At 35.8% G+C, this 24,420-nt stretch overlaps 1 protein-coding gene across 2 annotated transcripts in view; it reads right to left on the bottom strand.

Moving 5' to 3' along the window:
• GABRG2 (gamma-aminobutyric acid type A receptor subunit gamma2) overlaps nucleotides 1–24,420 on the bottom strand; it is a 95,084-nt gene that overhangs the window by 23,835 nt on the left and 46,829 nt on the right. The window lies entirely within an intron of this gene.

Below are 24,420 nucleotides of genomic sequence, written 5' to 3'. Positions count from 1 at the left end.
TTCAATACACCTTCCTCTCAAATACTGTCAAAAATTTAGAAGGTACAAGTGCCAAAATCTAAACCCATTTGCCATGCAAGCAGAAGCTGGAACAGAATATAAAACTATATTATAGATTTAACTCAAGGTTGGGATACTAATTTTAACTAATTATAATAGCAAATACACAGCATAAGCCTCATGTTATACAGTAATAAATAATAGCTGCCACAAGGTTTCTATAAATAAATAAGTTATTAGTAGATTTATTTATGTATTTATTTGTTGTATGATCATAGAACATAGAACAAGAATTGACATGAAATCAGAATAAGGTACTTGAAAGCAACAAGAGCAAAAAGTCATTGATATGAAGATGGCTTTTGATTTTATTCTCCATACACTATGGGAATAAGCTTTCAACTTCAATTTTAAATGATCCTTCCATTGGATATGAGCGATTTGCCTATATTATACTTTTTTTGTTTTTGTTTTTGTCTTCAAGTCAGTCTTGACTCCTAGCATTTCCTCTTTGCAAGATTTCAGAAGTGGTTTGCCATTGACTTCTTCCAAGGGCTGAACAAAAGTAATAGGCCCAAGGTCATCCAGCTGTCTTTGTGCCTAAGGCAGGACTAGAACTCACACTCTTCCAATTTCTAGCCTGATGCCTTAACTGCTACACAAACTGACTCTTATGCACACTGAACCAAAAAAATATCTTATTCATTTTAACTACAACAACAAAAAAGATTAACTGAGGTTAGCAGAGGAAACATGCTAGGAGTTGTTTGGAGAAGCAGTTAAAATGTAAGAATAGCGAGTGATAATATTGCCTTTCATTGAGCTGAGGTAACTGAATTGCTTTCCTTTCATTAAAATTTAAAAGAGACAAGTTTTGCTGCCATTCAAATAGTAGATTAACTGTTCTACCACCTCTGGGAAACAAACATAATAAGAAAGCATAATTCCCAGAGAGCTTGTTAAAAGGAAATATGGCTTTCCCTTTTATACCCAGGGTAACCTTATTTAACTCTTATTTCATCCCCAAAATCACAGAGAAGCAGCCCAGTCAGGCTTTGAAGAGATAATTATATGCTTTACATTTATATTCATATCTATAGATCTATATACTGTACATATTAAAAAGGGGGAAAGTGTCAAATCATAATCTAAAGTACATTTGTCACACCAGTGCTTGTTTCAAACAAGAGGACACTCTAGTATAACATGCTATTGACATAATAATAGTTTCCTTGCCCTGGTGGGATTTTTGAGTTTCTAGGAAGATCTGAACTAGCACTGTCCAAGAAATAAAATAAAATAAATCTATATAACTAGTGTTGGCTGCTTCCTGAACTGGATGCTTTTGATGGATGGGTTAATTCATTTGACAGAGAGAAACAGAGAACATATGACAAATAAAAAGAATAGTTTTGACAATATGTTTGAACATATGACAGAAAAAAGATGAGGATCTCATCTATCAACATTAATTAGTTTCCATAGGATGCGCATTTTGTGTTGTTCATTTCTTTCCAAATTTATTATTATAGTTGGTTGTACAGCCAGCTAGATGTTTAAGATGGCTTTGGCATTTTTGTCCACCTGTCAAGTCCTTTCTGGGATAGGCAATCATTATTATTAATAATTATTATTATTCATTATTATGTCCTAGCCATTTTGACAACTGAGTTCTCAAAGAATGCAATGTAATGTAGTGGTTAAGGAATTGTACTAGGAATGCACAGATTTGTTTAAAGTCCAATCAATCAATCAATTTCTATTCCTGTCCATCTCAATCCAATTTACTCTCAGATACCAACCGTTTCTGAGTAAGTTTGGAGTCATTACTCAATCTACCATCCACCTAACCACACAGGGTGGTTGTTGTGGATAAAAACTGGAGGAGGGTGTTTTATATATGCCAGAAAGAGCAAGATAAAATCCAACAAATAAATACATTTACTTTTGAGGCAACATCTTTCCCCCCTCCCAACTATTCCATCCATTTCCCTCAAATTGCTGAAACTGTATGAAAATCCATATTATTTGTAAAACTTCTATCCTTTAAATCCACATATATTTATAAATGTTGATATTAATTCAGAGCATTCAGCATTTGTAAACTATCTAGAGTCATTTAGGTGAGATGGATGATATAGAAATTTGATAAATAAAATAAACACTGTCCTATGAAATATTGTATTTTCACTGTGACTTTATTGAGAAAGAAGTAATGATCACAGTATTCCAGCTTGTCATCCTCAGTGTTTCCCAACTAGTGACAATTTTTCTTTAGCAGGCTGTTCTAAGGACATTTTGGACAAATTATTTTCTTGAACCCCCTAGTAAAAGGCATTGTCCAATCACTAAAGCTAATGCTGTTGACCATATGTGTGAAGAAGAAACATGAATTCCAGATGCTGCCCACCTCAAAACCGCTTGCCAAATTGTAAGTGCAATGATCCCAAGAATCAATGTCATCTCAGAGTCAGTCTAGAAGTAGCCAAGCAGGTTAATACTCAGCATTTGCTCCATCAGTTCTAAGGGTTGCTTATGGTAGGATAAAACATTAAGTGAGCATTCCTGTAAAACACCTTCATTTAGGGGCAAGGAAGGAGAGAGCAAGATACTTCCAACTATTTTCAAACTCAAGGGGCACCATTAGATTAAAAAAGTGGACATTTTACCCCAGGGAGATGTCTATGGAGATTCTCTGTCATCCAGGTTGTGGTTGTCCTAAAGATGCTTTTTTAAAGAGGCAACTGGACTTTCTGGTTTTTCTTTGAAGATGTTTCACTTCTGAACCAAGAAACTTTTTCAGCTGACTGGTAATGGAAGGATTTATATTCCTTGAAGACAGCTGATCATTTGCATTCTTTTAGAGAATTATTGAAGCCATCTGGAGATTTATCTTGATCATTAGTTGAGTAGTGCACATGGGTATGGAGCCTTCTTAGAACTGTCGAAAGGACTGTGTTGTGAACTGGAGATAGACAATGTTATATTCCTCCCCCTCTATTGAGATAGGGCTGTTCAATTTTGACATAGATGGGCTCTTTGACCCCTCTTTCAAACCAGCATTTCTCTATGTCCAAAATGTCCAAAATCCTTCCATTACCCACTATCCAGTCAGAGCTGAAGAAGCTTCTTGGATGAGAAGCAAAACGTCTTCGAAGAAAAACTAGAAAGTTCAGTTGCCTCTTGAAAAACACCTTTGGGTACCCCAGGAAGCTACTAAGTAGGGTAGATTTTAGCATATTTACTCTGTTATGCAAAGGGCTAGAAGAATTCTGAAGTATAAGCAAGAAGAAAAATATTATGCTGATCAGGTTCATATCACTAAATCCTTTCATATCTCAAGTTTATCATTTTTATTTTTACTTATCTTATGTAAATGTCTCAGTAAATTGCATCCCTAGTTTTGCCAGAACATTTTGTTTCAAATTCCCCTAGGGAAAGGACTCTAAGAACAGTAAGTAACAAGCAAAATTTGTCTTCATTCAAAAGACTGGAGGGTGAAGCAAAAAACAGTCCAGATTCACTGCAGCTTTCTTGCAAGCTGGCTGTGATCTGACAGGCTACTGACAAGCATTTCAGGCTGCATCAGGCAAGCATAGAATGCAAAGCAGGCTAGCTTAGGGAATTCTCAAAAAATGTTGGGGAGTGTCATGCTTCTCCCAGTGGCTCAACAGCTTTACCTTCATGCCATATTTTGTGTACATGATGAAACACATCTTTTTGCTAATGGATCTGCCCTAGGAAGCAGTCTTAAGAATTGGATGAGTAAGATCAGAAGCAAAAACCTGAGACCAGACTGTTCCATTACAACAGGGCTTTCAAACTCGCGGCCCATGGGCCAGATGTGTCATGCAATGGGCATGCCCACGCCCAGTTTAGCGAAGGAGGAAAAGTCCTGATATGTCACATGATACCGCCATGATGATGTGAGTTTGACACCGCTGCACTAATCCCTCGGGTTATGATGGCAATTAGGACCATGATTGCTTTGCTAACTGTTGTGATCATAAAGTGCAATATCACATGGAAATTCCAGGACCATGTGGGACATTAAGTTGGAAGAGCAACTTGCTACATTCCTGCCAGATTCTCCATGTGGGAAGCTAGTAGGGAAGATCACAAACAGTGATCACATGATGTGCTTTGATGTGATGTCATAACCATGAACTGGGTGTGTCAATTTTTTCAGTGCCACCATAAATCTGAACAGTCAATGACTGAATGGATGCAAGCTGAGGACTATCTGTAATGAGGCGCAGAGTCAACCATTTTTTCTGCTAAAAGTTAAGAAGCTCTTAGTCTGTAATATTGCACAAAATCATACTGCACAAAATGGAGAAAAAGGAAAGTCATTTGAACCGTCTTCCTGTATATTAGTCTTTGCAATTTTTGGATTTTTAATTAATAGCTATTGAAATAAAACTAGCTTATTAACAGGTAAGTCCATGAATCTCTGGCTGTTAAGACTTCCAGATCCCATGTTGATCAGAGAAGACCCCAACCAAGCAAAATAACTTGACTATCTATCTCACTTTGCTTTTAGAAGGCACATGTTGCTTTATGAAACAGCTTGAAAGGAGCTCTTCATTTATAGAATTATTGAAGAAAGCTTTCTTTGGAATTTGGCATCTGTATCAAATCATAATGATGTCTAAAGATCACTAGGGTGCAATGACATCATCATGCAAAACCTGATCTTATGCATTTCCTTTCCAATGTTTGATTCAAGGGCATAAACTGAGCCAGTTGTGTGCTGGTGTTGCCATCCATCTTCCATTATTCGCCTTCCTCCCTGTAGATACCTATGTTTTTGAAGTTTTGCATAGAAAAAAATGTGTGACTATAATGAGACATTCAAAATCAGAAATTACTTTATGGCTTAGGACCTTGGGTACTTACGGGACCGCCTTAGGCTACTGGTGGCAGAAGGCAGTCCCGTAAGTACCCAGGTCCTAAGCCATAAAGTAATTTCTGATTTTGAATGTCTCATTATATTCACACACACACACCACTCACCGGCCAGTACGCTCACATAGAGAGGGGCTCCTCAGGGTGCCGTCGGCCAAACAGTGTCAACTGGTGGCCCCCAGGGGAAGAGCCTTCTCTGTGGGGGCACCTGCCATCTGGAATGAGCTCCCACCAGAGATACGGACGATCCCGGATTTACGCACCTTCTGCCGTGTCCTGAAGACCTTTTTATTTCAGCAGACTGGCCTGGCCTAACTTCTCTTTTAAATTGTAAATTGTAAATTTGCTTTAAAATATTAGGGGTGTTTTAATTTGTTTTGGGCCAAATTATCTAATGGGTTTTTATATGGTCTTTTATATGGTCTTTTAAATTTTGTAGTTTGTGTGTTTTATCTTTTTGGCTGTTTACCGCCCTGAGTCCTTCGGGAGTAGGGCGGTATATAAATCCAATAAAATAAAATAAAATAAAATAAAATAAAATAATAAAATAATAAAATAAAATAAAATAAAATAAAATAAAATAAAATAAAATAAAATAAAATAAAATAAAATAAAATAAAATAAAATAAAATAATAAAATAAAATAATAAAATAAAATAAAATAAAATAAATATATATTATGTCTTCCACCCGATTTAGCATTTAAAAGACATAGATTTCATATTCAGCTTTTTTTTTTTTTAAAAAAAAACCATTTTAAACACATGTTGGGGAAACACTATGTACATACTAACATAATCACAACCCTTATTTTTTCATAGCTCCTTGAGGCATCCTTGTGTAACTAATTGTTCTGCCAAGTACCTTTGTGGCTCGCCTTAAAGCAGAAATAAGATGCTTTGTATTCTAAGATGGTGATGACTATCCCATTACAATTCTTAAAGAACAAGCTAGGAAATGACCCAGAACAATTTGCAAGGGAACAACAAGTTGAAACTTCTGTAGCAGCTTAACAGGTCATCTGTAATTATGGAACAAATGTAATCAGAGATCTTCAGAATCCTAGACAAATTGTTCCAATTAAAAACTAGTTATCCTCCAAGTTTTAAACAGTCAGCCAACATGATAACACAGGTCAGAATGCAGACGCGTAATGGAGAATGATAATCCTTTCTGTCCATCTTTCCTAATGCTTTTTAGCCTGCTATCACCAAGACTACATGGTTGCATGTAGTCTTTGGGATCAAACACGCTAGTTCCATAATCAAATGTTTCTTAGAATAGGGATTTTTAAGATTATTCCATCAGCGAAATGTTAGTTAAAAAAACATTCCAGAACTTTTGATCAAGAGACAAAATTCTTGTGACTATATTTGGTGCTTTATTCCCTCTCCAGTTTTTCATAGAACACATCAGGTTCTTATGAATCCATAAGTTCTAAAGAACAGAAGGAAAATTATGCCTTAAAGCTGAATTCTCTGAAGATGCTCCAGATTGCTAACATTCCAAACTGCCCAATTTACATTTAATAATATGAGATCTATCAAAGGCCACTTACACACTTGATTACAGCGACCCTCTCCCTTGGCACACTGCTGAAGGTCTTGATCATTTGTTTCCTTAACGTTTGAAAGTGGCACTTTTATGGCGTCCCATGTCCTTAAGGTTAGACTATTCCAGAGGACTTCTGAGAATGTCTTAAATATGAAGTTATTTTAAAACTGAGTACTGACAAATAAATGTAAAGCAAAGATGCTTCTCAATGTAATTCCACGCTTTTCTTTGAAATGTATGCATGTGTGAGGTAGGGCACTCATGAAAATTATACAAGGCAGACTTGCAGAACAAGAGTTCTGGAATTCTTCCTAACCCCAAGGTTTATAAGCCGAGGCTGTAGGAGGCATCTATATTTTCTTCTGGGTAAGGAAGGAACAGTTTGTATGGATGGATGTTCTTGCTCTTCCCCAATGTTGTAACTATGGTTGTATGCAGGCAGCATATTCCACTCTGGCTCAAGGAAGGAAAGAGGGAAGTGAAATGAAACACTCTGAGCAGCTCTGCTTAAAATGAAACCTTCTGAGCAGCTCTGCTATTAATTGAAGGATTTCTTTTCAGGATTCTTTCCTGCCCTTTGATATGGCCCATTCCCAAACTGTTGTATTCCCCCCACTTTGGCTAGTTTTTTTTCTTTCTTTACATCAAATTTATTCAATTTTTACAGAATTGATGGACAGAAATGGGGCCCCAACCACTTTACATAATTTCTTTCAACAGGACTTCTTAGTTTCTTCTGTATTCACCTTTTTTTTACTTTCTGAGTGAAGTCCTACTAGCTACATACCTTCTATGTAAACAGTTATTACTAGTGCATTCGTTTAGGCATCTCTGATTTCCCTTCTTGTAACATTCAGGAAATAAGCAGGCTATTGACCACTTGCATTTTATCACCTTCAGGATAATCAGTTAAGATCTGAGACTAGATGGAATGTATTGTGTGTCTGTCATGTAATTGTGATAGACTCACAAAAGCAATAATTGAATACTCTGAGTACCTAATCTTGGATTACTAAATTTATTTCCACACAGCATCATTTCCACTTATAAATTCTTACACTTTTCTGTCCTTACAAATAATTTTCAAGCCATTTTCTCTCCTCTGTCCCCAAAATGGCAAAGACCACAATGAATTAATCAGTGGGTCCATAGATGTGGATAGAAAAGTCATCAATCAGTACCCAATCCTGAGCAACTGTTGCTACTGATTCTCTTATCAACATTTCATAAAGAAAGAAAAAGAAATGGCTAGCACTCCCTCTTTCCATTTCCAGAACATATTGTATGTGGTTGTCTAGTTCTGTTGTAAAATAAACAAACAAACAAAAAAAAATTAAAGAGCAAAGGAACCTGAAAAACCACCAAGTAATGATACCTCTGTTATATGAAAGAGCAGTTTGTTGTCTGTGATGGTGAAGGACAAGCATCTAACAAGGTTTGCTACAGATAACACTTTATAGGAACTCTAAGCTTAGTTGCACTTTGTATCTTTCCCTTATCTGCATTGTAAACAACAAACCCAAGAAATAAAATGAATTGCTAACATTTCCCCACAAAGGGCAATTGCTAGAATCTGCAAGCAATTTAGCAATTTAAACCTGGATGCTTTTTTAATGTGGAATTAAAAGGTTATGTGAGCTTGCTTAGTCATATGAAAAAAAAAAGGGTTAGGGTTAGGGTGTGAAGGAAGCTGTGAAGGAAGCCTGGTGAAGTCATCCAGTCATCTTTTCACTTTAAGAACCCATAACTTTCTCTGAAGTGAGAAAACTGGGAAGCAGGATGAGGCAGCATCAATGGGTAAATAGACTACCAATAAGCTCCTCAAACCTGCAGTGCTGCAGATAAAATGTTCCCTTGTTTTTCAATTCCAAATGCAACCAGTTGAGCCAAAATTAAATAAATAAATATTGTCAATGGGTTGACAACACAGAAGACAGAACTGATTTGACGCAAAAAAAAAAAAAAAAAAACACCATATGGAAATATCATCTGTTATACCACCTGCTTGTCTAAGAAAACACAGGTTGATCTTATTGTGCAACAGCAGAATATCTACTACAGTACATCTTAAAAGTATAAACAATCTGTAATCCCGGTTATTCAGAATGGAAAAGGCAAAGGGGTGACAATTGTAAGGACTTACCTTCCTAGCAATAACGTGAGATACACAAATCCATTAAATTAGTGATAATCATAGAGTTAAAAATAGTCATAATTCTATAACTTTGTTCTCTGAATTGTTAAACTACATACAGTTGCCTTCTCACTGGTCTAGTTCATACATCATAGGCTACAGTAAATCATAATTTGGTTTGTTTCCTTTTGGGTTAGCATCTTTTATGAATTCAACAAACTGTGGCTTCTTCATCATACTGCAGTTAAACCAGTGAATCACCATCAAGCGCAAATCTACTTGCAGCATTAGTGCAATCTCAGACTGCTTTACTCAGTTGGAACCTCTCTCTGTCCTCAGCTGAAAACATATATAGGTCTTTTCACAGCTTCTTAACTGTAAAATACTGAACACTGATTACCTAATAAAAGAACTGAACTTTGGGGAAAGGTTGCTGGCTCCGCTGTGACAAAAATCTGGATTTTTTTTGGCCGTGTTCTTAGAGACCCTAAGAGATAGTTTCATTATAGCAAGGAGTTCCTTTGGAAGTCAACATTTTAAACTGCAATCTTAACTACTGTAAATGGTTGATTTGGGTTTGATAATGCATTCCCTAATCAATTCTAATCATAACTTTCAATGAGAAAACCTTTAATGCTTTTTACTTTTTCTAAGATTTGAGTCATTGGTTATATCTTGCCAAGATCATCTGTTTCCAAAACTAGAGGAATTACAGGCAACAAATGATGGTTTGTATTTTTCAGCTGCATTTTTTTTAAAAAAATTGCCGAAATAAGACTGGTACTGAAAGAGTTTACCACCTGAATATTTTATTTCAGAGAGGGGAGTTGCTTCTGCAGCTTGGTTTTGTTATTACTGAATATAAAACTACAGAAACATGCAGTTTATTGTGCTGAAGTCCAGTCAACCATAATATCTAGTTTTTCATAGCACTGGGACATTTTAGATAGACATGTCTGATTTGAAGCAGTTAATATTAAGGGAGGTCTACCTAGAGATGTACAGCTATTCAGTTCTTCAACATTCTGTAACAACTTGGATAATATTTAAAACTAATTGCAGATTTGAAGTATGCACACTTTGCATATACTTGAATAAAATTAATGTTGCCAATCATACACTTAAACTGAGAAAAATCTCTCTCTCTCTCTCTCTCTCTCTCTCTGTGTGTGTGTGTGTGTGTGTGTGTGTCAGTTTCTTTTGCTATCTGAATGGTCATAATGTGTCAAAATTGGAGGCATCAAATATAAATACTTTGAATTGGAAAAAAGGAACCATGTTTCTCTAGGATACTTTTTAATGCTTTTCTAAAATCAATAAATGTTCTTTTTCTAATCAATAGATTTGAATTATTTCCCTCTCTCTCTCCCTCCCCCCTCTCTCCAGTTGTCATTTGATTTTAACTATTTGCTTTGCCTTAAATAATGTCAAGTGTGAACAATCGGAGTTATGTCTCGAGATGGGACGGGTGGTGATTGGAGCATGTGACCGACTGAGAAGTGAGGGGATAGTTTTGGGGGTTTTGATTTACTGAGAGAAAACCCAGACCTCTCAGATTCAGGTTTTCCCAGATGTGCCAGTTTACCTATTCTAGTAAATAGAACTTTGAAAAATGCTTGCTTCAGTTTTACTTGGAGTTGGGGGGGTTTTCTGGAATGCTGACACCAGAGTCACATGCATAGAGTTCAAGCTAATTATTATGTTCTGCTATAATATAGGAATCTCCCCAGTCCCCAGTCTAATTGTTCTCTGGGAACAATTAGATAAAGTTCCAAGGAATTTGGGGAGGTCAGTTCTGACCCTTTTATGGCTACGCAGTGACTCTAGATTTGGCCCACACTTCATCTCTCCTCCCTGCCAGGCTTAAATACTGCCCAATAAATATTTAAATCCTTTTCATCACATTTTACATAGTAGTATTAAGTGTATGAAATGATAAAAAAGTGTTTTATCATATCTGGGAAGAAGCAATATACCTCTCCAATAATCTGTTTAATTAAAGCAAGGAACACCAATCCACAATCCACTAATAAATCCACAAATTACTCATTGTAAGGAATATCTATTATATAGCAAGCAAAGAATAAAAATTAAACCCTTAAACAAAGCAATCTGTTCTACAGAACACCATAATGCATAATTCTATAATGAAAGTTAACAGTAATGTTGCAATATATACCTAGATTCTTCAGATAGGCTTGATTGCTTCAAGATCCTGTCTGTGCTCAAAAGCTAAGCAAGATTGGATCTAGTTAGCACTGAATAAAAGACCATCAGAGAAGCTAGGATAGACTAGGAAATTGGGGAGAAAAAAACTCATAAAGACTCCCATGCTGCAAGTGTCTTGAAATGATATATGGTATGGTAAAAACAGTTTTGGCAATAGAAAGATATAGAGAGCTATAGTGAACTGTGCTGGATACATTATTTTAGCTCTGCTTCCTCTTTCCTTTTGCCTTATTTTGTGCCTTAGGTTTCTTCTTCCTGATAATTCACACTCCTATTCTGACTTTCACACACTACAATCCACCCCAAAGAGAATGCTATTATGGCATATGATATATTGATATACCATATTAACAATTAATAGTATTATAATTGCTGCACCATTGCTTTGAAAACTGCATGGCTGTGCTGATGTAGTCTTCAAGAGTGAAGTTCAGCTCAAGGTTATCTTATCTTTCATTATTTGTTTGTTTGTTTTTTGTAGGAAAAGAGAGCAAAAAGAACATTTATGCTTTAGTAATTTAGAGTGACTGGCAATCTCAATCTTTCAGGTGCTTAAATTCGTTCGACAATAGATTTTTACAGCATGCTGTTTCATGCATTCATGTATCTTATCACAGCTGGTAACAACATTTCAAAGTATTATAGTTATTTTAGCTACCTTTTCTTCAAATGTTACCTACTCAAACCAAAACAATGACAACAAAAAGAACCTTGATTTAACTAGAGTGTGATCTGGGTAACTTGAGCATCCAATTATACTGCTTCCTCTTCACCCAGCTCTCAATTAAAATTTCTTGAAATAGCTGGGATGGGAGAAAAGGCCCTTGCAAATTACCTAAGTAGGTTACCAAAATGCAACATAACAACCTTAAGTTGAGAAGGCAGCACCTTCAGCTGCTGTGCGTTGCATAAGGAATTCACTGAGCAATAACCACCTTGGAGGCATCACTGTTTATTATGGAAGATGTAGATATGCCAGAAGCCAATGTCTTTTTATTTTATGAGTATTTTCCCCCTTGTTTTTCTTTCTTTTTAAAAAATGTTTGCGCACTACCTCTTCATCAGAATGGCCTAGAAACATCCCTTCTGCTTTATTATTGTAAGTAAAAAAATGTGACATTTAGCAATGACCCACCTCCTCTATAGCAGGGGAGGCAGGAAGAACAAGTTCCACTTGGAACTGAGTGCTTATTAGGACTCGTTCTCTTTACATCTGACTGAACAAATGGAAACCCTATCCAAGCTATCACTGAATCCATTTGTATTTAGACAAGATTTTAGCAAAAAGGTGCTTCTTCTTTCTGAATCTTAATTTTAACAGCCTTCAAATATTTCACTATCAGTTTCTAATGTTTAAGTCCAGTAACTAAGGTAACAATGTGCTTCTGAAAGAAGGAAACTGAAAGGTGGAGATTACCAAACAAAACTATTATGCAATCACTTTTCCAGAATGATATTTGGATGCAATAGATAGTCATACAGTCTGTCTATTGCTAGGTGCCTGAATCAAGTACCATTCTCCAGAAAACCAAATTCAGGAAACAATGCTCTGAAATAATTATATTATAGTTTGTCAATTATGGTTTGGCAAGGATTCTAAAACTGAACCATACTTCACTTTCTTATTTATTTAGCATTCATATTTATCAATCATATTCATATAGCTCACGAAAAAAGTGACTTTTCATGACATACAATAGTATATGGAAATACATGCATTAAATTTACTTTAGGAAATTTTATTTCAGCATAGCAGGCCTGTGCCTTTTTTGCTGGAGAGATTGAATATTGTTTCCATAGCTAAACTAGGTTCTATAATCTCTTTGTGGGTCATGATTCTCCATCACAATATGTTGCTATGACTTTCTCCAATTGCTAGCTGCAATAATGAAATCAGAGCACACTTTGTAAGTTAAACGGCAGCAGTTTAATGAAAACCAATAATTAGATTTAGTTGCGATTTCAGTGTAAAGGAGTGCATAGATTCTGAGACAATGCAATTTTCAAAAAAGTGTCATTAATTCTTAATAGTACCTGATTCTTAGTTCAGCCAGAACTAAGAATGCTGAGATGTTTTTAATTTTCATCTTAATATAAATTATTCTTGATATATGGTTTATTGTAAGTTTTCTTAGGTTAGGTTATAGATATTATATTTTCATTTGTTGATTTATTTTAATTAGCTTTCCCACCAAGAATGTAGTCTTTATCTATGATACAGTCTTACAATATTTTATCATGAAGGGAAGGCTTTTTTAAAAAAAATGCTATTGAGATAGGTTTGCAGTGGAATCAATAGAAATATTTAACATATCTAAAAGCGGTATCTCAAGCCAGGTGCTTTGTTGCATTCAGCTTTCCTGGAAACCATTTTGAAATTTGATTATTCATATTTTCTGAGCTATTACCCATAGGACACTTTATCACACTTTGTATCTATCCTTTGAAGAAAGACAACATTTGAACTGTAGGAGAATTATTCCTTTTGTTAACTGTATTTGCAGCAGCTCAATTTTGTCCATCTCGAGTCTTTCCCAAGATCCTGAATTGCTGTTGTTTGTGAGATTTTTTTTTATTGTGTTAAAGGTATTATTGCAAGATGTAAGCTTTCCAAGTAAAAGCTGCCTTTTGTAATTGACAGGTGGTGTTTTCGTCAATGCTGAAAGTATTCAAATATTGCTCTTTTTGCAGTTGTACCCCAAACACTTATTACTATTGGTACTACCTTTGCTTTCCTTTGCCTCAGTTGTTCTCTTCTATTTGCAGGACTTTGCATTTGGGGATTTTCTCTAGTTCTTTATATTCTGCTCTCTCTAGGTATTACAACATCCACTATTCCAATTTGTCTTTCTCTTATCAACAAGTGTAAGTGTGAGGTGTAATGTGGATTGTCTGATTGAATTCCAAAGTCCCAGACAACTTTTAGCTTATTCATTTTTTATTACTTTGTCTATATTGGATCCCAGCACTTGCTTGCACACAAATGGTGTTTCGTACAGTATTCCAAGGCACCATTGTTGTACTTTCTCATGCTGTTTTTTGTAGTCAATCTATGTGTTGAATAGGTGTTCTTACATAGTGATGGGTTGCCCCCAGTTTGCACCGGTTCTATAGAACTGGTAGTAAAACTGGCGGGAGGCTCCGCCCACTGACCCTGATGTCATGAAAATGCTTCTGCGCTTGCGCAGAAGAGCGTGCGTGTGCACAAGCGAAGCGTGCGTGTGCGCGTGGCACCATTGTGAACCGGTAGTAAAGGTAAGTAGAATCCACCCCTGTTCTTATGACAGCTAAATAGGTATTCCTTTTTTTTTTTTCACCTTCTTTGCAGAGATGGCATTTGATATCTTTTGCTCCTCTCAATTCTGGCTTTATGTGCATTTAATTCATAAGGCTTGAATTTGAATGTCATAAATCATAATTTGAAATTAATGGCTCGAATTAGCTCCTCTGTCTCTTTTTTCAGCTTTCCTTCTCTTAGCCATTGCCGGGTCTTCTTACCTGTTTTGTCTAGTATTTTTTAAGTACTGCCTGTATAACACTTGGCCTTGCCATGTTTCTTTTCTACTCTTCATTTAGTTTTTCTTGTAGGTCAGTTTGGTCTCTCCAGTACTCATAAGCTTTCCTGGTATACTAGCTTCAGTGCATCTTCGTGATCCATCATATATTTTTCCAATACCCCTTTTTTCTTCTTCAACTGTCTGGTGTACTTGCAACATTTTCCTTGATAAACAAACTCTATCAACATGTCTGTGTGGATGAATAGCATGATTCATTGTCATTACTTTTCTGGTCTTCCTAGACAGGACTTCTAGTTATGTTTTAGTCCAGTCCACTATTCCAACTACATATCTAATTATTGGAATTATCCAAGTGTTAATGGCCTCAATGGTATTTCCTCCCCTGGGATTGGGCTTTAAGATCTTCTTCACTCTCATGATGTATTTTCTTCTAAACATATTGACTTTAGTATGCTTGATGTTGTCAGCTTGAAGAACGCCCAGCTACTAATAAAGATTATCTTCATCCAGGCTCTTGATGATTATTATTATTGATCATCACACAGTCAGCCAGATGTTCAGACTGGTTTTGGCATTTTTGTCTACCTATTGGGTCCTTACCAAAGACTTGGGATAGGCAAATCTGGATGTTTGACAGTGTTACAGATATAGTCGCAGGATGGAAGCAGTTCCAAGTAAAACCGCCTTCTGCAATTGACTGATGGCAAACTTGTCAATGCCTATGGTGTTCAAGTGGTGCTCCCGTTGTTTTGGGATTACACCCAAAGCACCTATTACTATTGGTACTACCCTTGCTTGCCTTTGCCATAATTATTCTATTTCTATTTGTAGGTCTTTGTATTTTGTTATCTTTGTTATCTTTTCCAGTTCTTTCTCTTCTCTTCTGCTGTCTCCAGGCACTGCCACATCCAGTATCTATTTTTGTCTTTCTTATCGACAACTGTTATATTGTTGCTGTTGTTATATTTTTCTGCAACTAAGTCCAAATACAGTTATCTTATATTGATTTGGCATCCTCCTTGCTTCCATTTTCATATACAGATCTTAGCAAGATTAATTGATCTGATTTTTAAATTTTCACTCAATGGGAAATGAAACATAACTGGTCCTTCATGACATACAATGTGTTCAGATTTTGTGCTTATTGATAATGTATACTATAGCTGTTCTGGGCACAGTTGGGAACACAAAATGGAATTATACATAAGATTAAATGAATTATAAATCAGTCATAAATCAAATAAAACAACCCAGGCTTTTTTTTTGGAGGGGTATGTAAAATGAGTCATCTTTAGTTGGAAACCTCTTTCTGTCAACAGTGAACATTTCAAACCATTTTTAATCTGGTGTGACTAGAAAAAGCCATACAATGGGAATGAATTCATTCTTTTACCCCTTTAGTATCTAAATAAGTTATTTCTAACACCCAGGCTGCTCTTGTTGTTGTTGTTTTTTTCAAATTTCTATTCACACTGCTTCTTCAATGAAGTTAAATTTGAAACATTGTTTATCAACTTACCTGGTCCAGTGTTTATGTAATTTACAAAATTATTTCTTTGAATAATAGCACTTTAGCATTTAACTCTGAACTAATGAAGTCTCTTCTCATAAACCCTTTAGCTATATCCCCGGGGAGAATCAGCAAATGCAAACAGCTATGTTCATCTGTATATATGTTTGTATACTGTGAAGAATTAGATATGGTGCTGAATTAGAGCTCCCAAGTCTTGCTTTATGAAAAGTTTCATACCTGTAATAGCTGTAAAGCAAGTAGATACAACATGACCTTTTCAATGCTGAGCAGAGTGGATAGAGTAGAGCATAGCAGAATACTAAACCAGATTTTTTTAAAAAACAATGGTTGATTTAACAAGTCATAATACTTCAAATCAGGCATTATGCCAAGCCAAAAACTAATCAACTAGAATCTGCTTAACTTTAGATATGAATATATAGCTGGTGAAATAGATGCACCTGCCACACAACATCCCAGACTCAACCATTGTTGAAAAGAAAGACAAAATGCTTGGCTAATGGATACTGCAGTACAGGATATTGCACTGGAATACCTGTAAGAATTACCGTTTGCCCCCAAGCAAGAACCCATGACCACAAGATAGACAAAGTAATAAAAAATGAAGTAGCTAAAGTACACTGGGACTTTAGAATTGAAATACATAAAACGCCTACTCCATAACATCCAGATTAACCATTGTCGATAAGAAAAACAAAAAAGATTCTGGATATGGATGTTGCAGTATCTGAAGATAGCAGAACCGAAGAGAAAGGACTAGAGAAAAATCACAAAATACAAAGACTTACAAACAGAAGTATATTGACTGTGGCAAAGGAAAGCAAAGATAGTACCAATAGCAATAGGCACCTTGGGTGCAGTCCCAAAATGTATGTGCAGCACACTTGAAGAGCATCAGCATTGGCAAAAATCACCATCAGTCAATTGCAAAAGGTAATTTTACTTGGAAAATATCCTCTGATAGTACCTTTCACATCCTTAAACAACAATATCTGCCTATCCTGGGTCCTTAGGGAAGATTTGATAGGTGGGAAAGAATGCCAAATCCAGTCTAAACATCTCACTGTCTAAATGACTTTGAGTGCTTTTCAGTTAAATATAGTCGAAACAGTAGAAAAAAATGAGCAAGTTAAAACATTGTGAAATTTCTGAATATAAAGTGATAAAGTCTTTGCTCATAAAACACCATTTTTAACTGTGGTTGAAAAGAAAAAACTGTGAATAAGTGTTATAGCAATACCAGGGGATAATTGAATAGAAGAAAAAGAATTGGAAAAGATCACAAAGTATTAAGATCTGAAAATCAAATCTGAAATATTCCAACATAAAATAACCAAGGCTGTAGCCACATTATGTACCATACTCAAAAAATTATTGTTGTACTTAGAAAATTTGTACCTTGAGAACATTTCTATTTAACAATTAAAAAAGGATCTGCACATATACATTACAATATCCTAGGTTCTTGGAAAAGCTTCAATGCATATGAAGGCCAACATCAGCTAAAGAACTGGCAGCTATGATCTCACACTGTTATTGTTATTAGGGTGGTGTGGTGGCTCAATAGTTAAGATACTGGGCTTGTTGGCTATAAAGTTGGCAGCCTAGGTTCGAGACCTGAGGGCCATGTGACAGAGTAAGCTCCTGTCATCACCCCAGCTCCTGCTAACCTAGCAATTCGAAAACATGCAAAGGCGAGTATATAAATAGGTAGCACTTCAACGGGAAGGAAACAGTGCTCTGTGATGTCATGCCAACCACATGACCACGAAAATGTCTTCAGACAGTGCTAGCTCAATGGCCTTGAAATGGAGATGACCACCATCCCCTATAGTCAGAACTGACTAGCGGAGTAAAATCTGCAGGGACTCCTTTACCTTTTGTTGTTGTTATTACTATTGTTATTATATACATATCTAATTTCCATCACATGTTTTTCCTAATAGCATAAAGTATATCCAGTACATTAGAATTAAATCTTACTGCAATGCAATCTTGCAGTAAAGTAGATTCTTTTATCAATTTCAGCAAGGTGCACATTTCACTCTTGCCCAAATTCTAATTTCCATGTTATTTCCCTCTGTGTCCTTAAAGAAAATACCAGCTTTTTGCCATATACTATACTATTTCCTATCTTAGAAGAAAAGTACAGTGCAAATGTATTATATTTTGTAACTACTTTGAATATTCAGACATCCAGTGTATGTTTCATATATAAATGTCATCCTCAGTCTAAAATATGTAGCTGTTGAAGTGCTGCTATTAGCATTATCAGGTGACTGTACCTGCATTATGCTGTAGATTTTAATTGCTAGTACTACCGTATTTTCTGGCGTATAAGATGACTTTTTAATACATGAAAATCTTCTCAAAAGTCGGGGGTCGTCTTATACGCCAGGTGTCATTCTCTTGTAACTGGCAGACCAGCCCGAAAGGCCTGACGAGCCTTAAATGGCTCTGGCGATTCAAGCTCTGACAATCCCAGCTGTGTTGCCTGCTAATCAGGCAACGCAGCTGGGAACGCCAGAGCTGCGATCCAAGCTCTGACGATCCCAGCTTTGCCTGCTAATCAGGCAACACAGCTGGGATCGCCAGAGCCATGGAAAAGAAAAAAAAATTTCCCCCTCCAGCTTGCTTACCTTAGCTGCTAGTCGCAACGCTTGCCTTGCTTCGCTTGCCTGAATCTATTCCATCAGCAAGCCACTCCCTGCCTGCAATCAAGCAGGCAGGGAGTTGTGGACTTCAACTCCCAGAATTCCTCAGCCAGCAAAACAAAGCTGGCTGAGGAATTCTGGGAGTTGAAGTCTACAAGTCTTAAAGTTGCCAAGGTTGGAGACTCCTGTTCTTTTTTTTTTTTTTTATAAATTTTTATTAATAATAAAAAGAAAAAACAAAACCAACATAAATACATAAAATGACATACAAAACTAACAAACATCGATTCAGTCCAATGACTGACTCTTAGAAGTTACTATAACGGTGGCGTATTTTCCATTTTTCTATTTATGTCAATGTCTATAATCATCTGTTTACATGGTTATATATATATATATATATAATTGATTCCTTATTTACTACTATACATTTCTATTGATTAGTCATAAATTATCTTTGTATTCCTATTTTTGCCTCCAGCCAGCCGTACCATCTTTGCCATACTAAATAGTAATCAGTATCATCTTTCTCTTGTATTTCTTTTGTAAGCTTATCCAATTCTGCGCATTCTGTAATTTTAGCTATTATTTTGTCTTCTGTAGGTAACTGTTCAGATTTCCAATGTTGGGCAAAGAGTATACGTGCTGCTGTGAGGATATGAATGATTAGATATTTTATTTCTTTGGTATAATTTGCTGTGATGATTCCCAATAAAAAGGTTTCCGGTCTCATTTCAAGTTTTTGTTTCGTAATTTCTTCAATCATTGTTTTGATTTGTTGCCAGTATTGTTTTGCCCTTCGGCATAGCCACCAGAGATGGTAATATGTCCCTTTCTGTGATTTACATTTCCAGCACATCGGAGATGTATTTGGGAACATCTTGGCTAGACGCGCCGGTGGGAGGTGCCATCGGTAGAACATTTTGTAAAGGTTTTCTTTGTAGGGTATGGACAATGTCATCTTATAATTTATCTTCCACAAATTCTCCCATTTATCCAATTCAATAGTATATCCTATGTTTTTGGCCCATGTTATCATGCTTTCTTTGACAACCTCCTCTTCCAATTTGTATTGTAATAGGTACTTATAAATTTTGGTAATCATTTTCTCATCTGCACTTTGTAATATTTTATCCAATTCATTTGGTTCATTTTGGAATCCGAATTGTGCCCGATCAGTTTTGTATCTTGATTCTATTTGCATGTATGGCCACCAATCAATGTCTATACCCTGATTTTGTAATTCTTGTCTTGTTTGTAATTCTCCTTCACTGTTCAGTAGTTCTTTATAAGTCCTCATTTTCGCTATGTCCGTAGCATTGGGATATATTTGTGCTTCCATTGTCGATAGCCATCGTGGGATCTTGGTGTAATGTTTCCTAACCTCTTGCCATGATTTGTACAATGCTTCTCTAATGATATGTTGCTGAAAATACCCATGGTGCTTATCCTTTCCCTCCCAGAGAAAGGCATGCCATCCGCGATGTAGATCAAAGCCTTCTAGTGATAACATTCTTTTATTCTTAAGATCTATCCAGTCCCTTATCCAGTTTAGCGATGCTGCTTTATAATATAGCTCCCAGTCCGGTAGGCCTAGGCCTCCTTTTTCCCGGGTATCTTGCATACATTTTATTTTAATTCTGGCCCTTTTCCCATTCCAAATAAATTTTGTTGTTATTTTAGTAAGGTCCTTAAAGAAATTCTTTCCTGGCCAGATTGGGGCTACTTGAAAAAGGTAAAGTAATCTAGGGAGTATATTCATTTTTATGGATGCAATTTTCCCTAGGAATGACAGTTGTAATTTATTCCACGTTTCCAGGTCTTTTCTAATTTGTTTCATTAATTTATTGTAATTGTCTTCTCTGATTGTTATTGCTTTGGCAGTAAGCCAGATTCCTAAATACTTTATTCTCTTTACAATTTGTATTCCTAATTTGTCTTCTAGTTGTATCTCTTGTACTTTTGTCAAGTTCTTTGTTAACACTTTAGTTTTTTGTTTGTTAATTTTAAGCCCTGCGACTCTTCCATATTCCTCTATCCTCGCTAAAAGTTTGGCTCCTGTTGTTTCCGGTTGCTCCATTATAAACACCACGTCATCAGCAAAGGCTTGCAATTTGTACTCCTCTTTCCGTGTTCTCAAACCTTTTATTTCGGGGTCTTTCCTGACTTCATTTAATAATATTTCCAAAGAGATTATGAACAATAGTGGGGATAAGGGGCAGCCTTGTCTCACTCCTTTTTGTATATCTAAGTTTTCAGTCATATCTCCATTGATCATAATTTTGGCCGTTTGGAGGGAATAAACTCTTCTAATCATTTGTAAAAATTTAGCACCAAAGTCCATAATTTCTAATTGCGATATGAGGAAGTTCCAGTTTAAATTATCAAAGGCCTTTTGTGCGTCTAAGAAGAGTAAGGCTGCTTGTTTATCGTTTCTTTTCTCGTAATATTCCAGGACATTAATAATTGTTCTTATGTTATTTTTGATCTGTCTTCTTGGAACAAAACCGTTCTGATCCGTATGTATGTATTTATGAATAATTGTTTTCAGTCTTTGCGTTATGACCAACATGAAGAGTTTATAATCTACATTAAGCAGTGAAATCGGCCTATAATTTTTAATTTGTGTGGGGTCTGTGTCTTCTTTAGGGATAAGTGTAATGATGGTTTCAGTCCAGGATTTGGGAATTTCTGCCTCTAATAATGCATCGTTGAGAACCAGGAGTAACAGTTCATCCATTGCATTTTGACAGTTCTTATAAAACTCCGTTGGTATACCGTCCGGGCCTGGAACTTTGTTGTTTTTTTGCTTTTTCCTTGCTTCCACCAGCTCGGACATCGTAATTGGTCTATTTAATGCTTCTCTGTGGGACTTCTCTAATTTTGTGATGTTTGTTTTACATAGGTATTCCTTAATGTCTTCCTCCCGAATCTCTTCTCCCTTGTAGAGACTTTGAAAGAAATCTTTAACTATACGTTTTTTGTCTAGGTTGGTATGATATATTTGTCCTGTTTCGTCTTGCAATTGAAATATTGTTCTCCTTTCTTTTTCTTTTTTCAATTTATACGCTAACCAGCGCCCCGTTTTGTTTGCATGCTCAAAGTGTTTCTGCTTTGCTAATTTAATTTTCTGTGCGATTTCTGTCTGGGTAGTCAGATTGATTCTGTGTTTAGTAAGGTTTAATTTTGCTTTTATTGAAGGGTTCCAGTAGAGTTTTCTTTCTGGTTTTACTTTGTTTGGTACTCCGGTAATCTTTTTCTATGTCCGTGATTGCGTTGAAGTCTCCTACCATACAGATAGCTTCGTACTCCAGGTCTTTAATTATATTGTGTAGCTTTTTGAAAAAATCATTTTGATTTGCGTTGGGTGCATATATAGATATTAATAGTATTGTTTTGGATTCTGTTTGTATTTCTATTATTAAGAAACGTCCTTCTGTGTCTGCATATATTTGTTTTGTTTTTAGGTATTTCTTCACATATATTACGACTCCTCTCTTTTTTTGGTCTCCAAGCGCTGCATATAGTCTTCCTAATCTTTGATTATCCAATAATTTTTGATGCTGTCTTTTAATATGTACCTCTTGGAGTGTTATAATATCCATTTCTAGTTTTTGAAGTTTTGTAAATGTGTGTTTTCTTTTTGCTGGTGAATTAAGTCCGTTTATGTTGATTGAAATGAGTTTTAGCTCTTTTTCCATCTCTCTTTATTTATTTATCCGTTGATTGCAGTCTTTTGTTGTTTCTGAGTATCATTTGCGTCTTTTCCCTTGCTCCCTCTCTCTCCATTCTTTCTCTTTCCAATCTTCTCCCCTCTTCTTGGTCTCTTCCTTCTTTCTCTGTCCGCCGTTCCTCTTGCCTCTTAGGACCCTCTTCTTTTCTACTCTCTTGCTCCTCCTCCAGCCCGAAGTGTTGATCAAAGAAGTCCTGTGCTTTTCCTACGTTATCAATTCTGTATTTTTTGTCTTCCCAGGAAATTAGTAGACCCTCCGATATTAGCCAGCGGAACTTTATTTTAAATTTATTTAATTGTGCCGTTAGGAAGTTGTAGTTCCTTCTTTGGTCCCTCGTCCTTTTTGGTATCTGTTTGAGGGTTAAAATTTCTCTTCCCTTATACATAGCTGTATCCTCTCTCATCTTCCTATAGATCTCTTCTTTTAAGGATTTTTTTGTAAATCTGATATGTATTTCCTTTGGCAGTTTATTTCTCCGGGCGTAGTTCGTGTGGACTCTATAGATTTCGTCTATTCCACTTCGAATCTCTTCCTTGTTCCTCTGGGTCACTTCAGAGAGTATCTCAGTCATGATTTCTCCTAAGTCCTCCTCCTTTTGCTCTTCTACATTCTGGAACCTTAAGTAGAAGGATGCCTTCTCCATCTCAAGATATGATACCGTGTCCTCTAGATCCTTATTTGTAGCTGCTTGGTCATATTCCATCCTCTCCATTTTCTTATTTGTATATTCTATTCTCTCCTCCACCTTACAAATCCTCTGTTCATTTTCCTCCATTTTATGTTGTATCTTTCCTATCTTCTCGTCCATGTTCCTAATATTATCCTTTATCTCTCCCACATCCATCCTTAGTTCCTCGTGGTTTTTCCTTGTCTCCTCATGGTTATAGGCCATAGTCTCTTGCATTTTATTCATTCCTTCCTGGATCGTCGTTAATATGGAATGAATGTTTTGCATACTAAGGGTGGGAACTGCTTTATCCTTTTCCGTGGTTTCAGCTGTTTTTTGTTGTACTGGGGAGGCCGTGAGTATCATCTGGCTTGATGGTATTTTCTTACTTAACTTAGAGATTGTTGTTGAGCTTGTAGTTGCCATTTGTATTTCTTTTAATATCTTTTCCCAGAATCTCATATACTGATTTCTATTTAGGTTATTCTATTTCTTTTGGGATTTTTGTATGGTTAGTGGCTTTCAATAGTCCCGGTAATCCCAAGAAAATAAGCAACTAGGATAAGTTCCCTTGTCACACTATCACTATCTATATGTAAATTTATCTATAAGTTCTATTTTCCCTTTTTCGATATTTTACAGAGATCTTCAATTCATAATAACTATCTGGTCTGTATTACTCTCTAAACATAGGGGTAGAATATAAGGGGGGGAAGCGAGGGAAAAGTCTAAAACTTCAGCAATTCATCAGTTAACTATCCTTATATTTAGTTATTTACTATCTTATTTAAATTAATTATTAAGTACTATTAATTAGTATTTGTCAAATCAATTACCTTAATTTCAATCCTAAAAACAATTAATCTGTCTAATATAGTTTTCAAAGCTAGACATGCAAAAAGATATAATATTTAACTACCAAGATAAAATATAGCACTAAGATAAATATAGTTATATATTAAGAGTAAATATGAAATTAAATTAACAGTTATATATATAGTATATAGTATATAGGATTATATAGATTTCACAAACAATACATTTAATATTAATGCCTTCTATAGTTCTTAATCACTAATTTGTTATCAGCTTTTAATACAATTAATTATACTTTACAGTTGATTCTTCTTCTTCTTCTTCTTCTGGATCACTCTCTTCTCTCTCTCTCTCTTTTTTTTTTCTTTTCCTTCTCTTCTTCCCAAATTTGTATCTTTCTTATTTATTGTTCAAAGTCCAAAGTTCTAAGTCCAATGTCCAATGTCCAAATATTTTTAGATTAAGTGTCCAATGTCCACCAAAGCTTCAAAACTCCCAAGTGTCCACCTTTCAACAGAGAGAGAAAAGGAGTAGGGGGTAGAATAATCCAAATCCCGAAGTTTAGGTCCAAACCTCCAAATCTCCAAAGTCCAAAAGTCCAAGAGTCCCAAGAAAAATATTCCGCTTAAGTTAATTTAATTTAGCTCCAAAAGTCACTGGTCTCCACTTTAA

The sequence above is a fragment of the Pantherophis guttatus genome, chromosome 2 (genome assembly GCF_059756535.1).
Source record: "Pantherophis guttatus breed Tessera chromosome 2, ASM5975653v1, whole genome shotgun sequence".
Taxonomy (NCBI): domain Eukaryota; kingdom Metazoa; phylum Chordata; class Lepidosauria; order Squamata; family Colubridae; genus Pantherophis; species Pantherophis guttatus.
This window is presented reverse-complemented; position numbering and strand designations above follow the sequence as displayed.